This window comes from Aythya marila (genome assembly GCF_965140915.1).
Source record: "Aythya marila genome assembly, chromosome: 1".
In the NCBI taxonomy this organism is placed as follows: Eukaryota; Metazoa; Chordata; class Aves; order Anseriformes; family Anatidae; genus Aythya; species Aythya marila.
In genome coordinates this window covers 115,509,045-115,533,353 of record NC_139042.1, presented here as the reverse complement: position 1 = coordinate 115,533,353, position 24,309 = coordinate 115,509,045, and the positions used below count along the sequence as shown (strand labels likewise).

The following is a 24,309-nucleotide window of genomic DNA, read 5'->3' as shown; positions in this document are numbered from 1 at the left end:
ACTTGGAGAATAACCATAACAGAGTGGATAATAGTTTAATCACTTATTATGTACAGAAGGATGAATCTGTTTTTACAAAGAAGTGGTCCTACATAGTTTTGAAAGTAAACAAATCATTTGTAACAGTTAAATTAAAGGTTATATTTGTCTGTGCTTCTTGTTCTTGCCTGGTTGTAAAAAATGCCATAATATCATGAGTGATCTATTTGGCCACAAATCCATCAGAAGTTGGCAGAGGTCTGGGTCCCAAAACTGCAGTTCAAGACAGGAGTAAGGACTACATAATCACTAAAAACTGTTCTTCTTCAGCCTACTACTGCCTCCTGAGTCTCTGGCCCTGCCTGTTTTCAGGCTGGTTTTGTTTTCTTTCTGTTAATGGAGGTATGTTCCCAGAGGCCAGAAAGGAAGTTCTTCTCAATGACTGCCTGGGCATTGAAGTCAGGGTATATCATATACATTTTCTCTCTCTGACTGCAGCAATATAGATGTCATTTCAGTGTGACAGAACCTTTTCATGACTAAAATGAGTGCAGTGGAAGGGACTAGAAAGGCATATTCCATCACATACTCTATACAGAAGTTGAGCAATTTATCCAAGACACACTAATAGCAGTATGCAGTGAGTTCCAAGAGAAAAAAAAACTTCAGATAAATTCTATATCAAATGCCAATATCTTCCTTTAACATTGGTGGCAGATGGGTAGGAAGAACATGTGATCACATAATGAAGAACAAATAGATGTTCTGATTTCCACCTCTGCCCACCATTCCACTCCTACCTCCTTTAAGATGACTTAGCTCAGATAATTATCCAAGCAGCTATGAAAGAACAGCTGCCCCTTGTCCTTTGCTGTAGCAGTTAGATTATACTCCTCGGTACTTGCCAAAATTTCGTACAGTTGCAATAGAAGAATAATAGCAAACTATCGTTACTTCAAAGTGATGATCTGAGATAATCCCTTGGGCACCAATTGAACACCCTATGTCCCAGCATGCAGTCTCAAAAGGGGACAAGATAAATGACTGATGAAAAATAAGCTGTCCTCTCTATACATCTTCAGATCAACTTGCTGCTTCTGACAGTTGCTCTGTTGCTGAGAGATGAATGAAGAATGGTTGGAGAAATTTTTAGCCAAAGTATTAATAACTTTCCATTCCTTTGTGTGGCAGGAGCCAACTTAAATGACAATAAAACATCACCGACAAGGAAAAGCACATCCCCTTAATGATCAAAGTCCCTAAATGAAAATGGCATAGAGCCTTGTCCATAACTCTTGCTGAGTATTTAATCTCATCTCCTTCAAATGTTGCTCAAAAGACATTTAATGCTGCTGAGGATGCCTTTTCCACAATAAGGTATCTGTGAGGGGCTTTCTATTGAGAGAAAATAGAGCAGTCAATACTGCTAATGGTGCTGCAGAGAGACATTGGGGTGTTTTTATCTGGAAGATGCTACTGAAAATGACATAGCTACTGACACCTATTGTGATAAATGGAATTTAATATTGGCTCGAGATGAAAAGTTATAATAGAGTGAAAAGGAATTGCCTGAACATAGCCCCATGCTACAATATCATTTAAGATACCCCGACATTTCTGACTGGAGATGATTGATTAACTGGTGTACGTATGTCTGTAAATTTATGTACATAATGTAACACAACCAAAAACATTGCTATAGTTTGTGCATTCTTTTACCCGTCCTGACTCTGCCGATTGTGTTTGCTTTCAGTTTGGTTCAACAAAACCCTGGAAGCTGTAGTTTAGAGAACTGTTTACAGAAAGCTCTGCATGGAAGCTCTGTGAAGTTATTGAATATTGGGATTAGAGGTGGAATATTTCTGAAGCTTTTCACAGTGGATGTCCTTCTGCACTACTTGGAATCAATGGCAAAATTCTCACCAATTTTGATGATAGAGGGCAACAAGCACTGTAGAGAAAATATTCTAGTTGTTGGCATCTGATGTAGTTGTAGCCACTGGGAAAAGCATCCAGTCATTGAGCATCTAGAGTTGTAGCAAAACATAGTAATTAAGATAAACACATCTAGGACTAGGGCTTGACTAGAATTTAAATCAGGCACAATAGCAAGAGATAAAAGAATAATTTTCACTAAGTTATTTACTAGATGAAGTAATGTAACATTTTCTTCTTTTTGTATGACACCAAGAAACATCTTGTTTTTCTCAAACTTGCTTAATAATCATGTTTACCTGTCACATATTTTCAAGGTTTTCCTTTCTATACTCTTCATTGTGATTATATACACATTATCTGAGTTAGACTACAATTTGGTATATAAATCCTATAAATGTTTTGCTTTTATAATCACTTCCCATAAAAAATGTATGGGTTTATTTCATAATCTTGGAGAGCTTAAAAAGTACGTGCCACAATGCAACCTTAGGGCAAAAAAGAACATCCTCATTCAAGTAAGTGAGGGGAAAAAAAATCCTGATAAGGATATTGGAGAATTTTTATATATAAATATATATATATATTTTCTTTTTCCTCTGGGCTACATGCCAATTTGAAGACATATCTGCAAGAGCAACTATATAAAAAATAAATAAAATCATAGTGCACAATACAAAAGATACAACCTGATCCCTACTGCTGCTATTTCCTTTGAAGTATTTGGCATTTGTGCTGTATCAGTAGATGACTAAGTGAAGAATTAACCCAAAGAATTGGGTAACCCCTATGGAAAACAGATAACTCCTGTAACTGAACGCTTTTAAAGCACAAACGAAAATGTGTACGTGGTTTAACTGGTCTGAAAAGCAGAGTCAGACATTGTTAACTTGGGAAATACAGAATCTTTCTTCTATGTACATTTTCTATATACTGCTCTACTTTTTTTTTTTTCTTTTACTTTTTTTTTTTTTCTCTCTGTCCCCACTTCGTTTTTCTCTCTCCATTCTTTCTATTTGAAAAAAACAAGCCCTCCAACTGCTCTCGCTCTCCCTTCCATTGATAGGTTTCATTCTACATTGCTGCAGCTACTGTTTGTAATCTCCAATACCTGAAGCATATCTGTGCTAAACTGGAAGCACTCCTGAGCTTCCAGAACGATACCACAAGCCCTGTGTGGCAAGAGGCAAGTTCTCCTTGTCAAAATTCCCCCTGCCTTATCCCCACATTTATGACAGTTAATCAGATGTTCATTCACGTTCAGAGAAATTCCGCCTTCCACAACAGACTAACAATAATCAAAATACAACCCCAATGGAGTTGTTTTGCAGTGAGTGGTACTATTAAAATGCCTGCCTACCAGAAATGGTCTGTTCTACTGAGAGTGTTGAGCCTCGCAGGCAAGCTCCACTGCTTCTTTCTATAAACATCATCAAAGCTACTAGAGCTAATTAATTACAGGCTGAGGGATTTTAGTACTTCAAGACATATATACAAGAGACATAGAATCCTAAATTTTGCAGTAAGGAAATGAAACTTTTGACCCTACATTTGAGCTAGATCTTTAACAAAACTCTGATACTTTCAGAGTGCCAGCATTTCTTTGGAGTTACTGGAAACATACTTTTTTATTTTTTTTTCTTTCATTTTTCCCTGGAGATATTATTTAGCATCTTCTTACCACATGTCTTAACACCCAGAATGGCTCTGACCATACCTGTTATCGGATAGTCCAGCTCGTGCCACCTTTGCTGTCTGGAAAACTGGCACTGTGAGGAGCAATGGCTGAAGGTGGCAAGTCCCTTCAACACCCATTAGCTTTGCAGCTGCTGAGGATGGGATGCAGCATTCAGTCTAGCCATATGGAATGCAGACTGAGAGAAATCAAAAGAAACCATATTCCTCACAGGAACTGTAGCTGCCCCTAGCAAAACATGCTGTTCAAAATTCAGAGGTGAGGAAATGTCTAGAAAGGTGTAAAGTTTGTACACATCATCAGAGGTGTATTAGCATGCTCAAATACTCCTCTGTGGCCTTGCATGAAATTTCCCTTCTTGGTGAGAGTTTTATGCACTTCACCTGTAACTTCAGCCCACAATGCACATTTGTGAGTTTTCTCTGTCACAGTTCAGGGGCAGATCTCCTGTGAATTTCAAAGGAACTTAATCCAACCCTAAGCAAACAAACAAACAAAAACAAAGAAAAAGAAGAAGAAGAAAAAAAAAAGCTCAGGTTAAAGTAAAACCTGCTTGAGGAGAAATTTCTTTAATTCTCCTCTCCCTGGCCTGATCTCAGACTTCAGTGTCATATCACATAATGAACAGAAAGCATTTGGGGGAGTCTTCTGCTTTGAAAAGGACCCTAATAGGGATGTGGGAAGGAAATTCCTGAGACACCACTGTCATCACACAGGAAGCAGGATGCAAATACCATAGCAAAAATAATATATAGGAGAACTGGGAGTCTGGGAGAATGCTTTCAGCCCCTGTCGGCAGGCATCTTGTTACAATTATTTGAAAGGTTGTAATGATGGTATTAATAGAGAATTTGCTATTGCCTTTTGCTATATTGCCATTACAGTCATGCCTAGAGGCTCCAAACCAGATTGAGACCTGCTATGTCAAACAGCGTGTATATTCAGTAAGATAAATAGTCTCTATCTGTACCTTTATGCATAAGAGAAACAGAGTTAATAATGTTGTACAGGCAGTGGTCTGAAACACAAAGGGTTTAAGTCACTTAGCATAGGAAAGCGATGAGAACTACATCTGTATCTCCCAGGCTCCAGTCCCTCCCTGCATTGCCCATGAGCCTGTTTGCCTCTTTAGTATCTCATTGTACAACAGACGGAGGCAGTTGATATCAACAATTTTTTAGCATCATATAAATATAGATTGCATTGCTGAGAATGGGGCTGAAAGAGAATGGGCACATACCTTAATGTTCTATAATATACTATCCAATTATTGTTCCAAAGGAACTAAGCTACATGTCTGCTTTAAGTTTAATTTATAAAATTAAATCACAAATGTCACCCCATACAAATGACCGTATGCAGAAGAATGAGTCACATTATAACAGACAAGATGTATATGAAATCTGTGAATTTGCAAGCAGACACATTAATTATGTCTGAATTATTGGCAGGCTTTACACATCTCCAAAACCTCTATTCAAATGAAAAAATATTATTAACCTTTGGCGTGACACATGCAAATAAAATAAGATGATTCAACAGCAAATTCAAGTATCTAGCCATCGAAGTTTTAAGATGAGCAAATTTATTTTAGGCATTGGACAAGTATATCAGCTTGGTATTGGAAAGCAAGTATTTCTGCAGGTTGCAGTGCTACTTAACATCATAAAAGCGTCAATTATTACGCTATCATTTTTAACTGACTGCTACATGATGGAGGTATTGAGTGAAATATGCATCAAAATATTGCCATTCATATATATATATACTGCCTCAAATATCCAAGGAGCCAGTCGGGCAGCGGTAGGTGCACAAACAGAAACTAGAGTGTTGCAACCTAAGATTGGATCAGAAGCTAGTTTACACAATGATTTCATCTAGCTTGCTTTTAGCTGTGGCCTTGCAGTTGCCAAAGGATGGCTATTGAAACTGTTACCTCAAGCCCTGTGGTGTTGAGCCGTCTTCCTGTTCACTGAAAACTTCCACAGGTGAGTCTCTATGGTGCCACCAAAACAGGGCCAAAGGACGTCCAGGGAAGGGCCCCAAAGTGACCACCCTGGATTTTGAAGAACCCATTTTAATATAGCTGCCTGTTTTAAATTCTTCCTCCTTTACCTGCTCTCTGTTGTTTCTTTGCTAATTATTTCTTTCCCCCTTCCCAAAAGTCCAAAATATTTCGCATTGTGTTTTGTTATTGTAAATCTCAGCTGTTTTGCTTTCTACCTGACTGTTACATCCCCGTGGGGAGCAGGGAGCAAAAGGGACGTAAATGCTGCTGGCCTTCAGCCTCTGAAATGGCAGGTCTTCCTTCTTGAGAGGAATGGCAGAGGGTATTTTCCCACCCTGCCCTAACCCCCAGTGTAGGTGACTACAAGCATAAAAGTTCTGCTGAGGCTCAAAGAGATTCCTTATTTTGTCTTTGTAGCGAGGAGTGTTATGAGATTTAATTCCTATAATGCCTTGAATGTAAGATATGACCAGAGATGCAAAAAGTATTATAGTGCTGTAAATTAATCTTTCATCAGAAATCTCTGCTAGGTTTGTTTATATATTTGGTTCCTTATGTTACGCAGTCCAAAGCTGGAATAGGGTATTACTCATGGCTCGGATACGCCAGTCCTGGAGCATTCTGTAAACATGCAACATTATGCAACAAAAGGCAATACATGCTTTTTTTCCACCGTACATTTCAATTTTTGTGCAGATTTGGATGATTCTTCAGTTACATTTCGGTGCATTAGCCATATTCTAGTTGATTCAGTACTCTGTCTGTTGACACAGCCTTGCACCTTTGCAGAATTTAGTACAGTTAGCCTAGGCATATTAAGAAACGGTAGGTTCTTACATCCTCTTCTGATGTTTATCTGTATCTCTTTACCTTTGGACTAATATGACAAGGGTCAGCAGGTTGTATGGTCTTATATTCTTCCATATTTATTTATTTTTAGGGATTTTAAGTGGTCAGAAAAAAAAAAAAAGAATAACAACAAATACATGTCTTCATGCTCACAGTAGGGGAAGCATCTATTTTTTCACCACAGAGAGATTTGGCAGGAAACTCGCAATATTGGCCTTTTTTTTATGCAAACCTGTACTTTTATTTATCTAAAGCATTTTTTGCAAACCTATAATCTTATTCATCTCCAGTATTGTATTCAGTGGTCTGAAAATTAACATTCCTTCACCTGCAGTTTCAGGACAGATATTATTTGAATCAGCAAGGGCTGTGGAAATGCCATTTGTTTGTACTTTAAGTTCTCAGAAATGAATCAGAAGCAGAGAAGGTGCAGACTCCTAATGCCTTAGATGAAACTGAGTCACCTTCTTTTGAGGAGAAGGGCCGCTGCAGATGTGGTATGTGCAGAGAATTCTCATGCAAGAGCTAGATTAATCCTTGAGCAGTAATGTGCCATTTCACAATTACCAAGCAGTTACAAATGAAGCAGCCAGGGGATTAAGGTATTATTCATTTCAGCTGCCTCAGAATACAAAGAAAGTTACCTCATCTCTCAGATAGGTGCTTCCAGCCTGATTACCTGGAGACTGCAGGCATTAGAAAGTGAATCCAAAAAACTGTTTTAATGAAAAATCTATTTAATACATATTAACAAAAAATCCATATTTGCCTGATAGTTTTTTTTAATACCATTAGCGCTTAGTCTGTTAATGTTGTGGTATAAGGCACTCAAAATGTGATGGCTAGGGTGAACTTAAAAATTCAATGCTCTGTCCTTTTGTGTAATTGGTAATGTGATATTTTAGTTGCAAAATCAAAATGAAATTCTGCTTTAACTGTAAGGTTGTCAATCCAGAATAATTCCATTGAGGAAGAGTAATAGATTTCACAATTAGAAAAGATTGTTATTATCATCTAACATGGCCTCATACAAAATACCAACTCCTCTCCACAAATTCCATTTGGAAGCTCTTTTTTTTTTTTTCCTCTTACTGGAGATGCAGCAAATCTTCCAAAAGACACGCAAATTTGATTTAAAGACAGCAAGTGATGGAGAAATGGCTGTATTCCTAGGTAAATTATTGCAGCGTTTAAATATCCTCTTTGTTAAGATACCTGAAGAGACATGGAATTTGCCATGGAAAAATACCAAATCTCGTTTGGAATGGGCTGAGCAGAAGGTAAAAGCTGAATTATTCCAGGTATGCAGGCTGGGTCAGGAGTCTCTACTTTGTATTTTGTTGTGCAGTTACATCCTAAGAGACAATACATAAAGCCTATGCTTTATAGCCTCACGACTCTAGTATTTCATGGCTATGCTAAAACTTCAGCTTTTATTTCAAAATTGTTATTCACACTCAGACGTGCAAACAAGGCTTTGAAAACAGAAACAGAGAATGGCTCCAGTGCTCCAACTATTTCAGTTTACAGACAGTTTGAAACAGTAGAATGGAAATACTGAGATGATCGTATTGAGGATTTCTACTATTAATTTTAGCCTGTGGGCATTTGGGTTTCTCCCTTCCCCCAGGTATGAAGGAGGACTCCCCATATACCACTGTCTGGTAAGCCCAAAGGCAGCCACAAGAGTAGAATATAACCTCTGCATGGTAATTGTCATAGTTTCTTGTCCTCATCTTCTTTCCTCTATGACCTCTTACACTCCTTTCCTTCTCGCATTTCCTCCAGCATTTCCCATATGAATGTGGAGTATTTTGTTGCTGTTCCTCTCCCATAGAACATTTTACCTCCTGAGTAATCCCCAGTGAAAAAGCTCGTGCTGCCCTGTAAAGCGTCCTGGGGCACAGTAGGATGACCAGGCTACAGAGATGAGCAGACAAACTGCTGCTTGACTCGTGTAAGTGTGGGCATGGGGGTGAGAGGGGGCTGCATAAAAGTGGTTGTGTGGTCATGAGGGGCAAGGCTTCCATTACAACAGAAAGTAAACACACTACACAGAATCTAAGCATGCTTTGGTGGAAAGCCATCTAGCAAGCACCCTGGTTTTAACCTACCACCCTGCTAGCTGGCCCCAAGCCCTGGATGAAACACTCTTAAGAATAATTTCAGTAGTCTTGAAATGAAGCTGTTTCTGGTGGAGAACCTGGCCATCATTCTGTACCAGGAGCACTGGCTCTCCTCATCATAATGGCTGTTACTTAAAAAACAGCTGCTTCCAGTGTACCTTTATTTTTTATTTTTACTTTAACATATAATAACAACAGAAATAACACCACAGGCAAGATGACATAATACTTGACTGCTGATATTTCAGGTTGGTGTTGCTTTCCATCCACATGTGGAACTCGATTGTTATAGACATAGTTCAAGTCTTTTAACACCTTGGTGTTTTACAGGGTAAAATACCGCTTTACAATTCTTGTATGTGTTAGTGTGAGTGATGAGAAGTGGTTCACAGGCAGAAGTCAGAGGTGGAAGCAAGGAACTACCTGCCTTTGTGGCTAGCTGAACCAAAGTAGCCCTGAAAACATGACTACTCTTCAGGAGGCTGGTACAAGTGTAGGAGAGGTAATGTCCTTTGGACAGGGTACCAGAAACTGGTCAGTCATCTATCGTCAGAATGGGTTCCTGGTGAAAGGACTTCCATATGCCCGCTTCAGAGGGAAGTAAACTGAGGAACAGAAACATTTGTTCTGCATTATATCTGGATTTGCTGCTGCAAGTGAAGTTGCCATGTGCTTAGACCACAGGAGCTGTTGAAGAGGCAGCCAAGAAAATGCCATAGCAAGGGCAAAATGACCTGTGTTGCAATACTGTACGATAATGTAACAGCACCTTTGTTATTATTTGTTATCAGTTTTAACCTAACAACTCCAGGTTTCCTTTAGAAAAAATTGTAAGAGGGTCTGAAAGGTGTGGGGAGTTTCTAGTCTCACAGTCCTTAAGCAGGGTACTGAAGTTTGTCAGCAAGACAGGAAATTAATAGTTTCGAGGCTGTGTCAGCTTTGTTTCACAATATAATTTGGACTGAGTGACATAGCTGTTCCCCAGTAGCACATATGTTCTCATTTAGCTGGCCTTCAAACAATGCAGCCACTACCCTTCTCCCGGTTCTTATGGATTAGCTTGATGACTAATTTTGGTAAAGTTCAGGGTGACGTGCAATACGCTGCTCATCTGATAAGCTGCGGACACGTCACCAGAGCTGAGTGATGCTGCTTTCTGAAGGAATTCACATTTTGGAATTTCTCATCCGCTCCCACAAATCCTCAGCTGAGAAGGCAAGATCAGGACACACGCTTAAAAACCTGGGAATGGCCCTGTGTCAGACACAACAACGGATGCAGTGCCCAGAAGTGTAGGAGTTGTAGGGCTGATTTATGAGCGTGCTATGGGAGAGAGTATTCCAAAAGGCCTCTTGCCATTTCCTCCTAACGCAACGGCTATGAGGACCGGCCTTGCAGCAGGAGAGAGGTCAGCAGAACACGATTACATAAGGCTGCTTGCTATGCCGAGAAACGCAGATGGCCGAAAAGTGTTTCATTTTTTTAAACGAAGTCACATGCGGGAGAGCAGCAGTTTGAGGCAGACAAGGAGTCTCCGAAGAGCAAATACAGCAAGAGTTGGTTTGTTCTTGTTTTAATTGAAAATAAGGTTGGAATCTGTCCAGGAAGTAGGTTTTGAAGGAAATGGTTGGCTTGCTCACAGTCCAAGCAATTTAGAATCACCTCCCATTATTTGTATTTCATCTTCAAGCACTTTGCACACGTATTCAGATGCTTGTACAGATAGCCATCTAGAAGAAACTAGGTCTAAATTCAGATGGGATCATCTGCTTGGATTGAATTCTACACGGTGCAGCAAAACAGGGGTTCAGCAGTTCTTTGCTTCTCAGTAAACACTCATTCACCACTATTTGGTATGAAATGCACTGCTGCTTCTCCTTTTTACCCCAATATTGTTCTGTCACATGTTAATCCAGAATTACATTTTGTTCTTGATAGATGGCTACAGAAGAACAAACCTCAGTACAGAAGTTACAGCCAGTGCTATACAGATTTACAAAATGAAATTTCCGCTCTCACTGACCTTTTTGCAATTTTATTGTTTTATTTTTTTTTCCTTTTTGATCTTTGTTGCAATTTAAAACTCTCACTGATTTCTTTTCATCTCTAAGGGCTAAAGACCAAGATTTCCTGACTTACAGTGGCCTTTTTTCTCCTTTTAATTTAATTCATTACTGCCTATAATAAGCCTTTGCTTTAAAAATATTTTATAACAAAATCAAACCAAAGTGAAAGAAAAGTTACTATAGAGCTACAGTTATAGCTGTCAGGGTGAAAATCAATTTCAGACACAGATGTACGAGGAATAACATTTCAACAAGTTGATTTATAAACTATGCTAGACATTATATATTTAAGCAAACTCAGCGTTCCTGAAAAGTACTAGAATGACAGTGCTGGAAATTGAATACCTCTCTTCGGTGTGATAATATGACAATAGCACTATTTACACGGTGTTTCCTTTTTTTTTTTTTTTTTTTTTTGCAAATGAAGATGTGTTTTCTTTGCCTTGCCTCTCAGTGGACACATCATATAGGGAATTTGCAATTTTCTTCAGCATCATCCTGAGCCTAAGGCAAATGGCAGGAACTCTTGATCCTGACAGCTTTTTGCACAGCTTACTTTGAAATACCTGAGAGGATGGAGACTCCATAGTCTCCTCAAGTGATCTATTCCACTGCAATTACCAGCACCCTTAAGTGCTGGTAAGCTTTTCTACATGTCTTAAACTAAATCTATCATGTTGCGGTTAAGTTGGTTCTTCTTCAGTTCACCAGGGACGTGGGGAATAGATTATTATGTTCCTCCTCTTTGCTGTGATTTGGACAAAGACTTAAAACTAAGTGGGAGAACAGATAGCATAAAAGAGTCGCAGGGTGGACATGAAGAAATGCAGTAGACCATCTGCTCAGCATCTTAAGCAAGTGTGTATCAATCTACGTGTGAGATGAAAGGAGTTTGGGAGTAAGGTAGAGGATCTGGGAGTCCTGCTGCCCAGTTGACGTGATGTCTGAATTGGCAAAGCAGACCCCGGGCTGGACTGAGTCATGGCTTTTCCTTTAGAAAGCTCTAGCCTGTGGAGGGAGGTCCTCCGCTGGGAGTTTTCTCTTCTCTAGATCAAAACCACACAGTTCGTTGAAACTTGTCTTTGTAAATTTTATCTTTTGAACATTTTCTAATCTTTTTGCTCCTCTCCAGTGGACTGAATCCAGACGGAAAAAGATCCTGAACAGATAATCCAGTGATCATCTAAGAGCTGAGTCAGAAGTGTGGTCTCTTGCGTCAGAAATGTGGTCTCTTAAGCCCTAAACGGATGCTTCTTTATAGCTGACCAAGTGTTTTCTCTTGACTCCTCAGAATGATGCAGCTGCACCCTTAAAGTATAACAGGGCCAGGTGAACCTCAGTGTTTTTCTGTTTTCTAGCAAAGTGCCCACTAACACAGCTATGATGGGTACACCTGTTCAACCAGAACTGGGTTATGCTTAGGTCTCCTTTTCAATGAGACATTCAAACAGATATTCAGTAGCCTTTAACTATCCCCCTACAATCAGAGCGCCTTTTTAACGTGCATGTCGAAGGAAACAAAGAAGGCTCTGCAGTGATAAGGAACAGTTTGTAGTCTCTCCATCATCCATATACTGTTTTTTCTGTTAGACAGGAAAGTGCCTGGTGTCCCAGCAAAACATAACGTGAGAATGCCATGCCCAGCTGCGTGCAGAGAAAGAGTGTCACCGAGCCAGGAGCCAAGAGAGGGGTGCAGCATCTGGTGGCAGCAGAAGGATGTGCCTGCGAGCACCATCCTTTGAAGCACGGGGCCTCCGCTAAATGTCTTCCTCCTGGCACCACCACCCCCCCTCTGCAGTGGGACCCCATATGCCGAGCACAGCTAGGGAGGGAGTAATAAATCAGGGCGAGCAGCTGCGCCTGCCAGGAAAGGTCAGGCAGCAGGAGCAAAGCTGGGGGACAGTGATGTAAGTGCGGGGTGGGATGCAGGGAAGGAGCTGGAGGCAGGAGGCAGCTCTGAGCCGTGCAAGGCTCATACAAGGGGCATGAAAGGCTTCTCCCTTTTCAAAGGGAGAAGATAGGTTAAAAAAACGATGGTGCACTCATTTGGTGTAAAGTGCTCGAGAAGATGAGGTCAGTGAGAGAACCCAAATTAGTGTGGAACAGGAAATACTGTTTAACAAAGGGAAAAAAGGTGTCAAACAGTAAGACACAGTCACTTAACTAGAATCTGGGTGGTTTTTGTAGAGACACAACAGGAAATTTTCCACAATACGTGGCAATTACTGAAATAGTATTTTTGACCTATCACATTGAACAAAAAGCTAAGTTTTCTGAAGACAGAAGGGTTTGTTTCTTGGGCCTCATTGATTGTGTACAGACACGGTTCTTTGCAGGGTTGAGGGGGGGGAGACAAGAGGTTTCTTGTGGAGCTGAAGACTCAATAGCAGGCTGATAAATTCTGTAAAGGTTTCACTTCTCCAGTCATGCAGTACTCAGAAACAAGCCAGGATGCCTCTGATTTCCAGTTGCTAATGAAATTGTATTGTGCTATTGCTTTGCTACTTACCAAAGCACCTTGCAGTGTTTAGATGCCAGGCGTGCTAGTTTTTCTTCCCGTCTTTTAGCCCGGTTCAGCTCTGACCGGCTCATTTCTTCGGGAAGCCGGGCTGCCACCTCTGCTGAAACCCCGGCAGACCCGCAAGACGCATTCTCAGTGGAGGGAGGGCAGCAATTATTGTCTCCGCAGCCCCCCAAACCCCTTAATTCCCTCTCCCCCCTCCTGCACCCGGCTGGGCTCCGCATCCCTCGGGCCGGGGCTGGGCGGCGTGCTCAGAGCTCCCCCCGCCGTCCGGCGCTGCTCCGGCTGGCAAAGAGGGAAGGTCTGCAGGAGTTTCTTCCTTCAGTTACAGCAGAATGAGGGGCCGGCGGGTTTTGGTGGGTTTCCTTTTATTTTTCTCCGAGATTCTTCTTCCCTGCAGGGTAGCTAGAGGCGAGTGTCACAGGCTTTTGCACAGAGAGTCGCCTCCAACTGAAGGGACGTGATGGCTCACGTGGAATTGCTCTGTGGCATCACCCTCGCTTACTGACGCCACCACCCTGTAGCCCCCCAGCCCAAACAAGGATCTGGGACAAGGATTATCACCCGCGGGCTTTGGTACAGGATCGCAGCAGGTCAGCAAACAAATTTGTCTCAACATAAGGTTGCCCCTTGGGCTGCAGGGGTACAGGGAGGCAGAGGCAGGGAGGATGAAAACCTCCTTAAAAGTCAGAAGAAGTAAAGTTCCTGAACTGAGCTAACCAGACATCTCAACGTGAGAAGTTTGCTACAACAACAGCTCCTCTCTGTGTCACCGAGATGGCTCTTTCAGCAGCTACGTCTTTATGCAGAGAAGCGGCACTGCCTGGGCAGGCAGTTTGTTGGTATCAGCTCTACGGTGAGAGCCTCTCAGCATCTGACATCTCCAGAGCCTCCGCTGTTTCACCTTTCACAGGGGTCGTAGTCTGCTTCTCTTCTTTGCTTCTGTTGAAGTTTTTTATTCTTCATCCAAAGCAGTTTTGCAAATCCTGCCCCCCACACCTTATCTGCTAATTAACCCTTTTCCTCATCAGACATCAGTAAGACTTTTCAAATATAATTACAATTTAATCTGTTTTTCCCTGTAGGCCGTTTGTTTCCCTTTACACTTTGAGTTTCCTTTATTTCTGCTGCTAAATTTTTCTCTGTTTTCATCCTTCTCATGGTCTCACTCTTTTCATTAGTCCCACATTCTCCAAAAAATTCTTTGCAGTCACAGTATCAATCGGGGAAAAAGAAATGTGGCCAACAGCTGAAAGTTGTCCTTTTGATCAATTCAGCCAAGAAACTGCTTACAGCCTCCTGGCTCCACTCACAGACTACCATTCAGTGACCTCTCCAAGGGTCAAGTACTAACAGGGATCGGTATTCATGTACAGAGCATTTCCAACCACTGTATCCTGAAACATGAATTACAGCATTCTGTATTCCAAGAGGCAACTTTGAATTATTTTATTTGTCAAAGTGCAACACCTCAACTCACTTGGGGCAAAGTATTTTCTTCTGAGGACATATTTTATCAAAATGCCCTCCTCTGTGGGGCAAGAAATTTTCTGTGAAGTTACCACGGACTAAATGGTTTCCCCTCCTTCGATTCGCACTGTTTGATATTATCTTGGCTGTGATTTCATCAGAAACCGTGAACAAAACAGTGTGGTAAGGCAGCGAGCAGAAGACCTTCACAGGAAAATTAAATGACACAAGAAGTGGCGTTAGAGATTTGTAATGAGGGGGCTGCTGAGAGAATGCTGGCAGCATAAATGTCAGGGAACAAGCAAGCTGTGAGAGGTGTGATTGCTCAAATGAGTGTTGAACGTTCATGGTTATGAAAGGCCCCCGTGCCATTTTCCATGCAAGTAGCAATGTGAAAATCCAATGATCCACCAAATTCTTTCACTCTCCTTGTCACATAAAGTTCCTTATCTAGTTGCAATTTGTTATGCACTTCTTCCTCCTTTGTCTTTTACGCAGAAAGGCATTCTCATCTCAGCACTGCAGAAAGAATGAATGTGTTCCTGCGTGTTGTGAACAGAGCCGTCTTAAATTTCCTAGATAAAACATAGCTTGGACAATAATAGTGTCTTCAGGAGAGGTTGTTTTTTAATATGCTTTTTCACATGCTAGTTTTAAAAAATGGAAAACTTGACATCAGTACAGATAACTCCAGTTGGTGATAACTAGGATTTGGTAATCCAAAAGAATTAGTTGTCATTTCAGTGAAACATTGAAGGGCTTGGAAACTGGGTACATGATAAGTATAGAAGTATATAAATGGTTTTGAAGCCTAATTCTTTGGTTTAGGTCATGCCTAAACTCACACTGTAGGAACTCCCTTTCTGGATGAAAATCACATTGAAAAGGTGGCATTCTTAGTGTATACAGGGATTTCTATACCGATGGCAGTCAGGAAACCCTCCCATCAGCAGGCACAGTAAAGTATCTCCAAGGTTTTGACTGCAGTTTTGCTGGACCTTTACATGCCTTCTCTGTTAGGTGACTGATTTTGCTGATTCACAGAGCAGTTAAGAGAAGTATCACTGGGAAGTAAAAATCATCATTGCATCTTCTGTAGATGCAATACTTAGAGATTCAGTCTGCAAGCTGAACAGCCCCTCCTCACTCTCTGTGTCCTGGGGAAGACAGCTCTGATGAAGCACTCCTGCAAGAGGCAAACGAAATGCTTGTCTCCATTCTCGTTAGTTGCTGAGAGATTTAAATGTGCAGGAAAGTGGAGGCTCAAGTTAGCAGCTAACTTGTTAGCTTGTTTTGCTGTGGAAAACATGGGTCCTGTTCTTCCCCTCTCTCCTCCTTTTCACCCTCATCACACCACACTTGGCCCAAGGAGGACTCTGCAGCTGCTGCCACTTGGTCCTAGCAAACCTAGGAAGGGAGAAGGAGCTCCCTGAGGCAAGGCCCACCAGCACCCTGTCAGGGTGGCAAAGGGAGCTGTGCATTCCCTAGGGCAGGGGAACGCTCAGGTAAAGCTGGAGGAATAAAAGGGATTGGCTTGGTGCTGCAGTGCTGAAAATCCCTGCAACTGACACATGAAGGTAAGAAGAAAGGCAACTGGAGAGAAGAAAAACAAAAATCACTTTGGACCAACAAGAAACATTTAATTCAGCTGCAAACTACTTACTTTTGGTGCATAGATAAAGGGAATATGAATTTTGTTCAAGTTTTTTTTTTTTTTTTTTTTTTCCTTCAGTTTATGTCAACTTTAAATCACATTAATGTTAAGATAAGATTCCAACCAAAGAGTAGAAATCTAAGGAGCTTCTCTGAATTAATAACAGTAATGAAAGAAAATATTTCCAAAACAAGATGCCAGCATCTAAATGAAATACTTTGAGGCTTTTGAAGTCCCTCAGCACACACATGCACCCACTTTTCTTATTGGCCAAACGCTGAGTTCAGTGAAACATCATCCCATCCTTCAGTGTTTTTACTGGTTGTTACACACTGGTGCCAAAATGACTTGGGGAATTATCCCAGGCTACTGGGTATAACGATGCTGGGGAGAGAGAGAGTAAACTTGGTCTTAAGACTGTATTATATTACTGTATGCAATTAATGGCTGTTTTGGGAGAGCAAATATCTGGGAACATAAATTTAATTATCACCTAGGGGCTACCAGGGAAAAGCAGAAAGTTTAACATCATCAGTTAGGCTGAAGAGCTCCCACCCCAGGGGCTCAAATTGCTTTGCTGGGAGAGCTCGCAGCCCCATCAGACACACATAGAGGGTAAAGCAAGAAGTAGCATCCAAAAGTTTGGTACAATCTCTGACCTAATACAATGTGAGTTCTTTCTTTATTGATTTGAAATCCTCCCGTTTTTCTGGTCTCACTCATACTTTTTCACTTCTGGCATCGGTGATATCTGTCATAAGGAACATAACTCAAGTGACCTAATTTTTGGCAGTTATGAGAGCTGTAAAATAAAGTATTACTCTTATTTCACACCATTAGGTCAAATTAGCTTTATCAGCTGGAACTCATCTTGGTGACCAGAGGCTGTGAAGAGCCCCCTTGTGCTCCTTGGTTCTGGTTGTGCAATTGCTGCCAAACGAAGAAATGTCTGTACCCTCTGAGCTGCAGAGGGCAGCTGTGAGTCCCAAGTTTGGATGGTCTGGCAATGCTCTTCCATCATGCAGATATTTCCTAACATGTCTTGCAGGCCCAAATTTCTCTCCTCTTTTGGGGCCAGAGTTGCTTTCCCACCCAAATGCTTAGCACTTCCAGCGATTTCCAGACTTATCCAGAGTAAAATATTTCAGTGAAAAACACATAGTTGATAAAGCTATGTTCAGGGAAATTCTTCATTGTTGTCTGCCTCAGCAGTGAACCAGCAGAAAAATCCCAGCCAACAAACTGTGGTGGTGCCCAGGGCTGGGGGATTGTGAGCTGCTGGGGTTAGAAAGGAAAACAAACAAACAAAAACAACACTGTCCCACCACCAACAAAACCAACATATCTTCCATATCTTTTCTTGTAAGACTGATTCTTGTTTGTAGGGGCAATACTTTACATCAACTTTTCAATGAAATCTGTCTTGAAGTGTCCATGGTGCACGGGGTGCAATGAAACAAACCTAAGTGAGACTCGTGTTTATGCTTCTTCCTCTCCTTTTTCAGGTTATTGCTCCCTTCTGCAACCTGACTTTGCTTTCATCTTTTCTCCTTCAAATAGTCCCTTATGAATCCTGTTTCTCATCACAAAGCTTCCATTTTTTCCACTTCTTCTGTAACAGTCATATCTTTGAGAGATGCCATCAGTAAACAGAGAGTTGTGTGGTCTAGATATCTGTGTAATTAAGTAGTCAGAGCTCGCACCCTGAAATAAATGGATCGCTGCTAAATTGCTTGGCTCTCGGTGATTGCTGAACACTGGAATTACAGAACTAAGGAACCACTGGTAGCAATTTACCTCTCCGAAACACTCTGGAAATGTGGATGACAATGGGAATGTGCTCAAATAGTGCTGGCAGCAGTGGGAGGCAGTCATAAGGAAGACAGACAGAATATAGCCTCTTTTTTATGACAATACATGACTGATATTTTTGATAGCTTTCCATTAACTCAGGCAGAGATGACTATGATATACCGCACTACAGAAATTCGAGGACCAAGTCCTGCATTCCAGGGAAAAGTGATACGTACAAGAAACAGCTTTTTAACAGAGTAGAAAAAGAACTCAGAAAATTGTGTGTCTGATCTGATGCTAAAGAATTGGTTTGTCAATTTGCAGGGGACCGGCTGAGTTCCTGATCAGGGCTTATGGACAGGGGTGTAAGGAAAGAGGTTAAGAGTGAGACTTTTGGAAAATCAGAATCTGCAAAAAAATGTGGTGATTTGACAAGGAAAGGAAATCTCAAGGGCAGGACTGAAAGACAAACAGTGTTCTGACACTGGGGTCACTGCAAAAAGTTCAGAGAGGAGATGTAGGTAGAAAGAGAAGCAAAGCTCAAAGTCTGAGTATACAAGAGCAGCATGCAGAGCTGCCTGGATTGGGATGAGCGGCACAAAGCCACGTACTCTGAAAAACATTCAAGTGTTATGCCGAATTACATCAACTTCCACAAATGTGCAAACGTTAGCTGGCCATGAACAGCTGGGGTAAAAGGACATCGCCAGCCCCATTTTTACAAGGTAATCCTTCACAAGAGCAACGGACAAGATTTCAGCAAAAGATAAATGCACTGTTAGCCGGAGAGCAAATGGAACATTTATTAATTTTAAGCTCTATATAGGTGTGCAAGCCAGCGTTGTATCAGAGACAGTGATAGCAGCAAGGAAAGAAGAGCCCAGATAAGACAAATGGACAGAATTCAGGATTGCTGTTGTGATCTTATTGCCATTAAGAGAGTGAGTGAAGGAAATGTACAAGTAAATAACATACTGCAAAGGTTCAATTTATAATCATATCAGGGACAAAAATATCCTTGTCTGATTTTCAAACATGTCAAGTTCTTCATCTTATGCAGTGGTGCTGCACCTTGGAAGGAAGAATGACAACATCGGATTCTTCACCAGTGCAGAAGAAAGCATTCAGTAGAATACAACGTAAACCTGAAAATGCAGCTGTTCCACTGCACGTGGAGGCACAAAGAAAGGAGCTGGCTAAGCTTATCATTGTAGGGAAAAAGAGCAAGGAACAGAATAGAGCAAGATAATTTCTGTAGGAAAAAAAAAAAACAAATGTTTCTCTAAGCAATAGAATGAATGAAGTTTGTAGATTATGTCTCTAGATTAAATGTTGTTGTTGTTTTTGTTGTTTGTTTGTTTGTTTGTTTTGAATTATACAAAGATATTCTGCTGTGTTTGCAGCAGACACCAAGAATATTTTCCTCCATTTTCCCTCATATCTCTTCTCAGCAGAATATTGGCAAAAAATGGCCTGCAATGTTTGGCTAGAGAAGTTGCCAGAAAAGATAAAAAAATGGTTGGGAGGAGTGAATTTGTGAAAGTCCTAATTCCAGATTTCCTTCTTCTCTGCCATGCATTTTATGAAACCTATAGGAAATAAATATCTTTAAGTCCTCCTCCTCTTTGTGAAAATTTCGTAGAACATTAGAACATGGCAAGGCAAACACACAGCCAGGGTACCACAGGAACACTGGCTCTGTAGGAAACTAAGCTAATCCTTTAGCTGTATATTGATTGAACAGAAAATCAACAGCAACAATAAAGTAAAAATGGAAGGTAAGTGGCTACTAGGTGGGTTTCTCTTGCTGGACCACCAGTATGGTTACGGCAAATGTCTTAAGAGAAACAGGGCCCATGTAGCACATAAGTAGGATGGCCTTGGAGAGACACTGCTTCTTCCGACTGATATTTAGACTGTCTGATGCCAAATGTTTTACAGCGGAGTATGTAAAATGGAATTTGATGGGACTAGTAGTTAGCGTAGCCCAAGCAGATGCAAAGATCTCCTTGTATGCTGTCTTATTTATAATGCAGATTTCATACTTGGATATGTTTGCCCTTTTCTGCTGTCCGCTTGCTGACCTCTTTACCTAGCTTGCACCTAGTTTGTTGTATTTGCTAAATGTATAAGCTATACAGTGTAATCACAAAGCCTAAGTAAAACAGAAGAAAGGTCAGTGTTCAATGCTGTATTTCACATACTAGTGAACAAAAACATATTCCCATTTCACAGGTATCTGATATTTTTCTGCAGGTTTGACAATATCATTTCTGCAATGTTTTCCTATATGATCTGGCTAAGATAGCCACTTAGGGCAATTTAGCTCATTTCTACATAACTGAGGTTTTTCAAGTGGCATTAACGTGATACAAATGAGAAATCCTCTTCTTTTCCCTCTTTTTTTTTTTTTTTTTTTTTTTTTTTTTGCCAAATTGCTTTCTGAACCCAGGTAAATTTTTGAAATCAATATCATTCTGTGTCTATGAACTCACCTGTCATTATGTGACAAACATAATACATGCTTTGAACTTCTACCTTTCCTTGTCACCTTCTAGTCCTTTTTTTTTTTTTTTTTTTTTTTTGGAATAAAGAATGAATGGGTCTATTCCTGTTCATCTTTACTTAGTTTCTGCTGGGTGAACAACATTGCCCTACCTTACCTGCTTAATGTACTTTGAATGTAGACTAAAATAGGTAACAAGGGGAGTTATGTGTCATGCAGTGGTGCTTTCTTAAAATAATGTGTGGGAAGAAGGAAAATAACCTGGAGTTTTCCACTCCTGCTAATTGCCTTCTTTACCAGTTTATTGTAACGTGTTCCATACCGCACACTTTGTGCTCACTCTGCCATAGAAGTGAGCCAGCAGTATTTGAGTATGAAAGACCTTCTGTGTGGTGAAGCTCTATTATTTGTCCTGCCTTTTTAGAAGATAAAAGCTGCTAACTAGCTTGCTTTATTTTTATTCTGCAGCTGTGATATCCTTAGCTGTCTTTCAAGCCCATTAATCAGTTTCCCAATCTAGAAGCAGGGCACAGATGTAGAGAATCTGCTTTTTCATACACCTCCTTTCTGTCCTGAGCTCATGGGTTCCCTGGCATTAACAACCAAATTGAAGCCATCAGTTCCAAATTAGAAATGCAGATAAGCTCTCATGAGTTTGGCTCTTTGGCAATGCCCCTTTAGCTACTGATCAGCCTGAAGCTCTGGTGTTCCGTTCTACCTTTGTCTTTGTGTACTTCTGCGATCCGGTAATTTGCCCTTATAATCCAGTAGCAGATGCAAAATGGCTCTGATTGTGCCCAACAAGGGACTTTGGATGTGATAGTGTTTTTTACGTCCCTGTATTGTAAGGGTATGTTTCCAGCCTCCTTGCTAGAGGTTCCTGACAAATAATAAGGATGAAACCAACTGTTCTCTCCCCTAAGTTATAAAACTTCTCTGTTTATTTTATTTTTAGGTTTTACTCAAAGCATTCTAAAAGGAAAAGGGAATCAAAGCATCATAATATAGTCTTCTAGGCTCTTAGAGATTCTTTAAGCAATATGTGTAGAAAAAGACATGAAGAGTTAATAATGTGCTTGTTCTCCTGTTTTGTATTAGGGTGGGCTTGTACTGAGGACTTGCACTCTCCCTGAGAATCTTCTGCTGATCCTTGCCCAAAATGTGGTGAGTACTATGGAGAAACTGTAGTAGATGCTACTCTTTGTTCTCAATACATATGTAAGCTGAAGCTGAGGATCTTGCATTGTTGTTTAACAGACAGTGGAACTTCAGTTCTCAACTACGTTTGGTTTTTACTTCTAAACTTGATGATTGTATCTCTTCAGAATTAAGAAATCTAATCACTGAATCCAATAGCTTTATTTAGCGTAATACAACCTGTCTTTCCAGTGTGCAGAATGTGTTTAGTACTAATTACCCTTGTTATTGTTGTACATTCATTTTACAAGCAAATTTTTAAAATCTCTAGGTACCGTTATGACATGTTATTTTGTGCTGCGCAATAAATTCATTGTTAATTGCCAGTTTCCAAATGTTACCCACCGTGGTTACTTTATCCCCACCCTGTCCATATGATCAATATGTCCTGTGGGAAACACGTAGAGTTTGAGGTGGGAATGGAACAATGAGATATTTCACCTGTAGGAAATTGAGCCTGTGCTTGTTAATGTTGTTCCATCCATAGAGCTAAAATAAGAAATAGGAGCTCAAAAGGCTTTTGGCCTTGAAGAAAAGGTTTGCAAGGAGGGAAAGTGTAATAAGAAGGTGGCTATAAGTTGCAAGAACATATTTAATGAAGCAGGCTGAGTAAGGGGTACTGCCAGAAATTCTGGTTAAAACCAGCGGGGATAAACTTGGTGCAGATGTTATGCAGTTGTCCAGAACTAATTAAATTATTCAAGAATGATGATCAGTTGGAAAGGGCTGAAGCCATCTTCTTCATGAATAGAAGAAGAGTTGTCAAAACTATTTTGCTGGGGTTATTGGTTGTTTTGACTTTCTGATTTTGTTTCAGTACTGTCCCAGAAACCCTATTTTGATCAATTAGAATCTGTTTTCTTTAATTGCATCACTGATATTTCTTGTGGGCGGAGGTTCTTTGTTGCTGAGAGCTAGTAAGTACTGTGGTCCCATACTGACAAATAACCACCTTACATAAACAAATCACCTGAGTTCCTACATGGCCCCCATTACCAAAAGATTGGTGCCCCGAGTTAATCTTGGACTCAGTGCTGTTGAGCATTGCTGACTGGTGTATCTGGATTTCACTCTGAGTTATAAAACACTGGCAGTTCAAGAGTGATGAAAGTGCAAGCCGCAAAAGGTTTGTTAGCAGCCAGCAAAGGTAAGATGTCCAGAGACTTATGCTAACACCTTGCTCTATGGTGGCTTAAAATCTATTGTTTATAACTGATGTCCTTGGGGAAACATGGCAAAGTGAGAACAAGGGGGTAGGCATTGTGCTTTTTAAATTACATGTATAGTCTTCACATTTTTACTTCCTTTACTGTCATGAAACTGGAAATAGATGCTCATTACTGTAAGTGACTGCAGGTTCATAATGCAGCGGTTGGTAGTCCTGTTACATGAGGCACACCCAGAGTTACAAAAAGAAGGCATGTCACTTTCTTGCTGAGACTGTAGAGTGTGCCTTGAGGGTGGGGGGCAGTTCAAAGGATGGTGGTAGGATGCACAATCAACTTTGTGATTTTATACTTTGAGGAAAACAGCAAGTGCTCTTATGCTCCAGACCTGTATGCTAATGCAACTTGGGGTAGAGTCTTTGGTAACATTCCAGAAGGCTTGAAAATGGCTGTAAAGAATATCTGAAATATTCAGGAACATTGCTGCAGTACTTCTTATACTGACAGATTTACCAGCTGAGGGAAGGGGTTTGAGGTAGCCAATCTATCTGCAATATCCCAAGGAAGTGCTAGACAACAAATGGCTGATTTAGAAGTTATTCCTGCTCCTTGCAGCATCTGTACTATAGAATAAGAGAAACCTGAGAAAGTACTTAAAAATTGAATAATCAGAGATAAGGGGGGAAAAATAGTTAATAAAACACTCCACTGGAATCCTTTCTTTTCTCTCCCAGAACCTAACGCACTGTAGGCTTTTCTGCAGCCACTCCTCTATCTGTGACTACCATGTCTCATGTCTTGCTGTTGTGCGTTTGTTTTTTTTACAAGCTGTATTTTGTGCTACATTTCAGTTAGCTAGCCAGGAGATGGAAATACGGGGGGAAAAATCAGAAGCTGTACTTACTTAAAAAATAAAGTTACAAATAGGGCACTCTTCTTTCTGAGAGATCAAAAGATGGCCTAAAAACTTTAAATACCTAGGTGGCTTATAGGCAATATATTATTTATATCTTCCTTTATCTTTGTGTGGAGGGCGTTCCTAGGAGAAAGAGTCATATGTATGTATTGTAGTTACTGAAACAGCTTGGTGGTATTATGGGCACCACCCATAGTTGTTAAATTTTGGAGTTTTAAGCACATGAGAGTGGCAGATAAAAGCACAAACATATACATGCAGGAAATGAACATGATCAAACTTCAGTCTTGGCTTTTTTTTTTCCCTTAATGTGTAATTAAAATTTTGTCATCTCTTTTGATTATTAAACATAACTTTAATATGAGTTCTGCTTTGAAAAGTGATCTTAAAAATGACTCTGTGGAATACCTGGTTTTTATGCTATGC

At 40.5% G+C, this 24,309-nt stretch overlaps 1 long non-coding RNA gene across 1 annotated transcript in view; it reads left to right on the top strand.

Moving 5' to 3' along the window:
• LOC309873842 overlaps positions 1-24,309 on the top strand; it is a 283,992-nt gene that overhangs the window by 95,620 nt on the left and 164,063 nt on the right. The window contains exon 3 of the long non-coding RNA XR_014316746.1: positions 21,703-21,768. This is a non-coding gene — a long non-coding RNA (uncharacterized lncRNA). The remainder of the gene's footprint in view (positions 1-21,702; positions 21,769-24,309) is intronic.